The following is a 9,195-nucleotide window of genomic DNA, read 5'->3' as shown; positions in this document are numbered from 1 at the left end:
AAGAACATTTGCCGCAAATGATACACGCTTATAACTGTACTCGCCACGAGTCCACATTATCTCCCCTCATTATCTGATGTATTGGCAACACCCCCGTCTCCCTGTGGATCTCTTGTTTGGATTACTGGATAACACTGAATCAGTGACACACAAAGGATACGTGGATAAATGGTCAAAAAGGATGGCAGAAGCGTACAAGATTGCAAACAAATCTAGCCTGTCATCAAGTGCGAAGAACAAGTCCTACTATGATCAAAAGGTGAGGGGCGTGGTCCTCAAACCAGGAGATCGAGTACTGGTTCGAAACATGGGTAAACGGGGTGGACCCGGTAAGCTACGCTCATACTGGGAGAAGAGGATCTATGTGGTGAAGGAGCAAATCTCAGATAATCCGGTATATGTCATTCATGCTGAGGGAGACCCAAATGCAAGAAAGAGAACTATACACAGGAACTTGCTGCTGTTAGTGAATGACTTGCCTGTTGAGAATCCAGCACAGCCAGCTGACCCTGTTATACCCCCCCGTCAGGGGCAAAAGCAGTCTCAACGGAGAGTAAACTCTGCTGATAAGGATGTAACATCGGACACTGATGATGAGGATGAATGGACAGGGGGTTATTGGCTGAGAACACAGGTAGTGAGGATGGAAAATGATCAAGTTGAACATACTAGATTAGCGACCTCAGGGAGAGAGCAAAATCCAGTGTCAAAGTCATCTCCTACAACAGTGCCTGCTCTAACCCCAAAGAAACCAACCATGACCCAGAAAGAATGTCCAGATACATTACTGACTGAGGAAAGAGAACCGATGGACACATACTTACCAGATGGACGAGAGACACCGGAAAGAGACTATACACACACAGGTGAGACAAACCTACCTGAAAGTGAGCACAAACGAAACACCACTGAAAAAGAGGATAGGCAAAGTTTGATGGAGAGAGAAGTGGAATTAGTAGGAGAGGAATCACAGGCAGAGAAACAACCTAATGTCACTTATTCCCCTCCGCCGGGAGAGGATGAGCAAAATGAACATGATGAACAAGTACAGGAGGAAAGACTAAGTTACCCCTCTATGATGACTTGGCCTGCAGAAGGTACACACAGAGAGGTTAGGAGGTCTGCCAGGGAGAGAAGGCCGAAGCCAGTGTTCACTTATGAATCATTGGGCCAACCTTCAACACAGACACATGTATATTCTATTTGCTCACAGATTACCACACTTCTCCTAACATTCATGCCACACATAGCCAGACAGTTTATTCTGCCTATGCCTTACGTACCACAGATGTACAGGCCTTACACATATTACATGCCGGTCACCACACAAGTTTATTAGAGAGAAAAAAGAGAGTTTTTTTTGTTGTTGTTGTGACAAATGTCGGGAGCCATTTTTGTTTGTCGGGGTGGATGTGACACTCACAAAATAAGTTTTGTTGAGATGATTACTTTTGTGTCCTTCTACTGCAGTGCTATTTTATTTTATTCTGATGCATATAATTTAATGCTAATGAGAGACTATGAAAAAAAACACATAGAGACATATATTTCATTAAACGGACACAGGGGGGCAGTTACAACGAGTGCCGCGTCACAATTAGCGATGCACAGAGCAAGACGAGCTCATAATCCAAGTGAATGGAGTATGAGCAACAGTTGTCCTGCTTCACTGATTTCTTTGTATTATTTGTAAAATTTCCAGGTCAGTTACACACCTTTTTTTGTGATTAGAAATGTTTACAAACTAATATGGATCCCCAGTGATGTGTGTTCCATGAGTAAAAAGTATGTTAAATGTGAAACAGTTAAGTTGCGGCGGCCGCATGTTGCTTATTTTGTATGTTTCTTATGGCTCTGAGGCATTTGTGTATTATTTTAGTGTGTGTTGAAAACAGTTCCCTGCACATGAGGGTTATTCTGTTGTATAAAGTGTTGTATAAAGTGAACACTTAAAATGTAAAGTTATTACAAAATTACTCTTTTGATAAGAGGATAAAGAGGAAAGCTGTCTAAGCGAATGGGTAAATATGATTGATGTTAGACCAGGGGTCCCCAAACTACGGCCCTCGGGCCGCACACGGCCCGCTTCTACATTTGACCCGGCCCCTGAACAATATTAGAGACGGAAAAAAATGCTACTTCGACCTCACTTTGCCCCAGCACGTTTTTACCTTTATGGCCACCCATACCCCAGTCATAGAACGTGAACGTGACCCCCCAGAACGGAATAATGGCAAAAAGGTTGGGTAAGAGAAAAATTGATTCAGAATGCAGGGTATTTAACCCGCAGTGGACACAGGATTATTTTTTTGTTCAATTCAAAGAAAAGGCTGTTTGTCTCCTCTGTCAAGAGGCGGTATTCAAAGAATACAACCTGCGCCGACACTATGAATCCTGTCACAAAGACAAGTATGCTAGCTTGCAAGGCCAAATGCGAGCAGAAAAAATCTCAAAGCTAAAAACTGGACTGTTAGCTCAGCAGACTACATTTGTACGCCAAACTCAGCTAAACCAAGCATCATTTCGGGCTAGCTTCCGTGTTGCTCAGCTGATAGCAAGCTGTGGTAAACCTTTCACCGAAGGAGAGTTTGTCAAGAAATGTTTAAATGTTGTCGTGGAGGAGGTCTGTCCCGAGAAGAAAGATGTCTTTAATGCCGTGAGTCTGTCGGCAAGTACAATTACCAGACGCGTTGAAGAAATTGGGGGTAATGTGTATGCCCAGCTGCAGCAGAAGACTAAAGATTTTGACTTTTTTTCATTAGCACTGGATGAGAGCACAGACGTGCAGGACACCGCGGAGCTTCTTATTTTTATTCGTGGAGTTACCGCAAACTTTGAGATGTGCGAGGAGCTGGCAGCCCTACAAAGCCTGAAAGGCACTACGACTGGGAAGGATATTTTCGACAAAGTGTGTCAAACCATGCAACAGTTGGATCTGGACTGGGCAAAGCTTGCCAGCATCACGACTGATGGAGCCCCTAGTATGGTGGGCGCGTCTCGGGGTTTAATAGGACGCATGAACCGGGAGATGGAAGAACGGGGTCTCACCGCCCCGCTACAAATACACTGCCTAATTCACCAGCAAGCGCTGTGCTGCAAAGTGTTGAAGTGGGATTCTGTCATGAAGGTTGTGGTATCGTGCATAAACTTCATCAGAGCAAATGGACTTAAACACAGGCAGTTCCAACAATTCTTGTCTGAACTAGAGTCTGCGTACGGAGATGTGCTGTACTACACAGAGATCTGATGGTTAAGCCGTGGCAAAGTTTTGAGGCGTTTTTACGAGCTGCTACCTGAAATTAAAGCATTTCTTCAGTTAAAAGGCAAAACGGTCCCAGAGCTGATCGACCCAGCATGGAAATGGCACCTCGCATTTTTAACAGACGTGACAGAAATGCTGAACGGCCTTAACTTGCAGCTACAAGGGAAGGGGAAACTCATTTGCGACATGTATTCCCACATAAAAGCATTTAAGGTGAAACTAGCGCTGGTTTTGGAAGTGAAAAAGCACAACTTCACCCATCTCCCTGCTACCCAAAGCTTTTCTGCAGAGAAGCCAGCTGTCGCGTTCCCAGGTGAAAAGTGTGTGGAAGCACTGGAAATACTGAAGGCGGAGTTTGGTGTACGATTCCGTGAACTACATGTTCATGCAAAAGAAATCCGTCTTTTTCAGAACCCTTTTGTTGCTGACATCGATGAAGCCCAGCCTTCTTATCAGTTTGAGCTGGCCGAGTTACAGAACTGTGATGTTCTGAATGACGCATTCAAGCCCAACAGTCCCATTGACTTCTATGCCACCCTCCCAAATGACACCTACCCTAACATAAAAAAACACGCAATGAAGATGTCCACACTTTTTGGCAGCACGTATATCTGCGAGCAAACCTTTTCACGCATGAAACTCCTGAAAACTCCAACGAGATCAAGATTGACAGATGAACATTTGCATCAGTGTTTGAGACTGGCTGTGACTAGAATGGAACCGGACATTCAACTTCTCACCAGCCAGATGCAGGCTCACAATTCACACTGATGAACATACAGTACATAGGTAAGCTCACTTTTCTGACTTAAATTAGTCATTCTGAGTATGAACAAATATAATCATAATAAAATCTATTGGGATAAAATCAATCTCCACAACCATACTGGTATTGAAATGTATTGTGCTGTGTAGGTGCTGTATCACTTAGTTCGGTTTCTTAGCCTGCTTGCTTTGTGGTTTTCAGAGGGAAGTTGATGAGAGAGAGCCTACAGTGGTGTCTACTGGGCTAGCCTATGGAACCTACAAAATTGGATTATAAGAAAAGAACACAAGAACATTTGAGATTCTGCTGAAGTTGAACTTTTACCTAGGATTGTGCACGGCACAGCATAACTTTCTTTCTGTGAAGAACCCAGAGAGGTTTATTTGATTTTTATTGATTTCATAAATAGTGTTATTAGCCGATATATTTTCCACGTTATTTTATTCTGTGAAGAACCCAGAGAGGGTTATTTGATCTCAGAAAGGGTTATTAATATTTGGATATGTGTGGTGCGCTGGAGTGTCAGCATGTTTTCTGGAAAACAATAAATGATTACATTTAGGGATCCCGCGATTATCACACTTTTTCTGTTGGAAACTGACCCTGGCCCCCATCAGAGAAGGGAAAAGTTATGTGGCCCTCACTGGAAAAAGTTTGGGGACCCCTGTGTTAGACCAAAATTTAGGACTTAAAGGGAATATGTTTATTTTTGGTTTCATACTAATGTTAACAAGTTGATGTCTGTAAAATGTGTGAAGATACATTTATGTGGAAACAGAACTTTGAAGACTATTTAAATGTCATGTTATCCAAATGTGGATATAACCTGTGTTTCAATGTGGAACAGACAAAGAACAGAAGATAATTCATGATTGCAGATACAAAGTTAATAATAAAGATAATCCGAGTGAATGGAGTATGAGCAACAGTTGTCCTGCTTCACTGATTTCTTTGTATTATTTGTAATATTTCCAGAGCACTCCGATCAGAGGATTATATATATATATATCTGCCAGTGGGGACCTAGTCGGGACCCGCTACATTACCAAACTGACAGCGATCAATCCAAATAAGACCTGCTGTGCTACAACCTTTTCTAGAATCTCCGAGATAAAGGGGAGGTTTGGCCTATAGTTGAACAGCTGACAGGGATCAAGATCATGTTTCTTAAATAGGGGGTTAATAACTGCCAGTTTGAAAGTTTTAGGTACATAACCAGTGCTAATAGAAGAATGTATTATTTTGAGAACAGCTGCAAATACTTGAATTATCTGTTTAAAGAAACTTGTAAGGGATCTAGAACACAGGTTGATGATTTTAATGAGGGAATAAATGAAATTGATTCATTCTCTTGAATGGGAGTAAAACTTTGAAATTGATTATCTGTTCTAATTATATTGCTATCTACAGGGTTATTTATAAAATAGTTTGGGTTTAAATTTAGAGTCTGGATTTAAAAATCATGCACAAAAAAAGCCATATGGGAAACCATGGATGGTGTGTCCTCTGTACCATCAGGCTTGTTATCAATGCTCAGTTTGAAATCATGCAACTCTGATGGTATGGAGGTTGTCGGAACTCAGAACCCGTATCTAAGCAGACACATTTGCTGGCTGGGTTGCTTTCACTCTTTTTTCTAGCGGTTCAAATTGTGAAATAACCAATAAATAATAACTTGGATTTTTTTTTTCCTTCTATTTTAAGGTATTAACTATATATGTGTGTGTTCTGATTGTGTAAAGCACCACGATAGCTTGAATTAATTTATTTATAAGGGGATAAATAAAAGCTCTAAACTAACTAACTTATTATTAAATAGTAAATTATGCTCACAGATATTCAGACTTGTAAAGCAGGATTTGGATTTGTTATATGGTTTTTGTTTAGTTAGCTATGTAAATACTATTTAAATTCTTCAAATTTCAAATGGTAAAAAAAAGCAGCAAGTTCGTTTTTTTAAACAAAACTGAAATTATATTTGCTCTCATTTGACATAAAAATATAACTTTACCAAAATAGGGAAAGCTTTTAGACGTGGGTGGGAAAAGAGCAAAACAGCTTTACTGCAGTAGGTCAGCACGTCCTACGAGCTCTTAGGAGGCACATACCAAACAGCAATTGCACAAGTTGCCTGACGATAGCAAATGCAAATTCCAATAAAAAAAAAAAACTCACATTTTGTACTTTGATCATTTACATATTTCTATGAGATTCCACCTCTACTTTTGAAGAAAGAGAAATTTATGTATTATAAGAATATGTTAATGAGGTAAATAACCTCATAAACATATTCGCATAATACATACATTTCTCTTTCTTCATTAAAAGTCTCGCTAATCTCCTCCTTCTCCTAGTTACATATGTGACTTTTTGCTGTCCCGATACCCAGTTCAAAAACATCAATTGTTTTTTTTATTTGTCCCAACAAACTGTCTCCTCTTTGCTAAAACCAAGGTTAGAAAACAGTATCTTTTCTGATACTGTCAGAGAACCACCAGCCACGCCTCCCTCCAAGGCTCACACTCTCACTCAGCCTCTTCCTGCTACTAATCACCTACACCTGTTCCCCATTTACCTGTCCCCTTGATAAGGTCCCTATTCCCCTTCACGCAGGGTCCGATCTACCAGTTACGACCATTGATCACCTGGACTTTCTACCTTTCTGGGTTCCTGTGCTTCACCTGGACTTCCTTCCTCTCTGGTTCCCTGTGCTTCCATGCTCCCTGTGCTTCCATGCTTCTAGCTATGCTTCTAAGGAGCACACAGTTAGGAGTGTTAAAGTATGTTTAGACCAAATAAAGACAATCTGTTCTACTCCCAGTTTCTGACTCGTGGTCTGTGTGTGACAGATACCATGCCAAGTTTAAAATATTTCTTGTTTTTCTGGCCTTCAATGTCTAGGTGCTACTGTTTTACACCTCTCATACTACTTTAAATAATGATTTAATTAATGTGATTATATAGTTTAATTTGCAGAACTTTTTGATAGGTGCAAAAGTGAAGGCCACATATTCTTCCATATATGTTTATGCTTATTGCCTGACATTAAGCTTGATTATATTTCAAGTGTCTCTGTTTCTACATAATAGGGCTGTTAGACTACCACTAATGAGTATAATAAAACTAATTAATGCTGAATATATGCAAGATATTATTTGCATAAGATATTTTAAAGTTAAGTACAGCTGGCCTAAGCTACTTTTTAAAATAATTCTCTACAAGGTGCATTTGTGCCAATGGAATTGGCAGCTTGCACATCTGAAAAGGCTTTATCAATGCTAAAATGTAGATACATATTTTAGAGCAATAAATGCTTCCATCCAAAAAAATATTTTTCACAGTAAGCCTTGCCTATTTCAGCATGATAATGCTCTCATTATACTGCATATATTGCAACAGCATGGCTTCATAGTCCCAGGTGAAAAGAAGTACTCTTGAAAGTATTAAAAATATACTTAGTTGCACTTTTAAGAAATATGCTAAAACATACTCTTTATGACACTTTAGTGTATTTATAGAAAGCATACATATTTTACTCCTACTTAAAATATGCTTTGTTTACTTTGTGCAGTACAATAATTCAGCTGCTATATATATATATAGTGAAGAAAATAAGTATTTGAACACCCTGCTATTTTGCAAGTTCTCCCACTTAGAAATCATGGAGGGGTCTGAAATTGTCATCGTAGGTGCATGTCCACTGTGAGAGACATAATAAAAAAAAAAATCCAGAAATCACAATACATGATTTTTAAACTATTTATTTGTATGATACAGCTGCAAATAAGTATTTAAACACCTGTCTATCCGCTAGAATTCTGACCCTCAAAGACCTGTTAGTCTGCCTTTAAAATGTCCACCTCCACTACATTTATTATCCTAAATTAGATCACCTGTTTGAGGTCGTTAGCTGCATAAAGACACCTGTCCACCCCATACAATCAGTAAGAATCCAACTACTAACATGGCCAAGACCAAAGAGCTGTCCAAAGACACAAGAGACAAAATTGTACACCTCCACAAGGCTGGAAAGGGCTACGGGGAAATTGCCAAGCAGCTTGGTGAAAAAAGGTCCACTGTTGGAGCAATCATTAGAAAATGGAAGAAGCTAAACATGACTGTCAATCTCCCTCGGACTGGGGCTCCATGCAAGATCTCATCTCGTGGGGTCTCAATAAACCTAAGGAAGGTGAGAAATCAGCCCAGAACTACACGGGAGGAGCTGGTCAATGAGCTGGGACCACCGTTTCCAAGGTTACTGTTGGTAATATACTAAGACGTCATGGTTTGAAATCATGCATGGCATGGAAGGTTCCCCTGCTTAAACCAGCACATGTCCAAGCACATCTTAAGTTTGCCAATGACCATTTGGATGATCCAGAGGAGTCATGGGAGAAAGTCATGTGGTCAGATGAGACTAAAATAGAACTTTTGGGTCATAATTCCACTAAACGTGTTTGATGAGTACAATCCCAAGAACACCATCCCTCCTGTGAAGCATGGGGGTGGTAGCATCATGCTTTGGGGGTGTTTTTCTGCACATGGGACAGGGCGACTTTGGATTTTTTTTGATTATGTCTCTCACAGTGGACATGCGACATACATCACCTACGATGACAATTTCAGACCCCTCCATGATTTCTAAGTGGGAGAACTTGCAAAATAGCAGGGTGTTCAAATACGTATTTTCTTCACTGTATATATATATATATATATATATATATATATATATATATATATATATATATATATACACACACACACACACACAGTCGAACCCACTTATCTCGACCTCGGTTAACTCGCCAACCCTATTAAGTCGACGTTTTTGAAGTGGAACCGCCAAATTCTCGCTTTGTATTATCATTTTTAATCGGTTATGTCGATTTTTTTATGTTGCTGAACCCTAATATCTCGAGCACAAGGGGGGGCAAATTTGCCACTTAATGTCGGTTAGGTAAGGAATCCCCCTGCCATGGCCCCTTCGGGCGAAGCACCCTGCTGTGTGTGTGTATATATATATATATATACACACACACACACACACACACACACACACACAAACCCGATTTTTATTTTATTCACAATAGAATATAGATAAAATATCAAATGTTGAAAGTGAGACATTTTCAAATGTCATGCCAAATATTGGCTCATTTTGGATTTC

The 9,195-nt window shown here is 40.1% G+C and overlaps 1 pseudogene; it reads left to right on the top strand.

The window, feature by feature from the left end:
• The first annotated feature begins 2,230 nt into the window (after positions 1-2,230).
• LOC124399575 lies at positions 2,231-4,954 on the top strand (annotated as a pseudogene).
• Positions 4,955-9,195: the final 4,241 nt, after the last annotated feature.

The sequence above is a fragment of the Silurus meridionalis genome, chromosome 2 (genome assembly GCF_014805685.1).
Source record: "Silurus meridionalis isolate SWU-2019-XX chromosome 2, ASM1480568v1, whole genome shotgun sequence".
Lineage (NCBI taxonomy): Eukaryota > Metazoa > Chordata > Actinopteri > Siluriformes > Siluridae > Silurus > Silurus meridionalis.
This window is presented reverse-complemented; position numbering and strand designations above follow the sequence as displayed.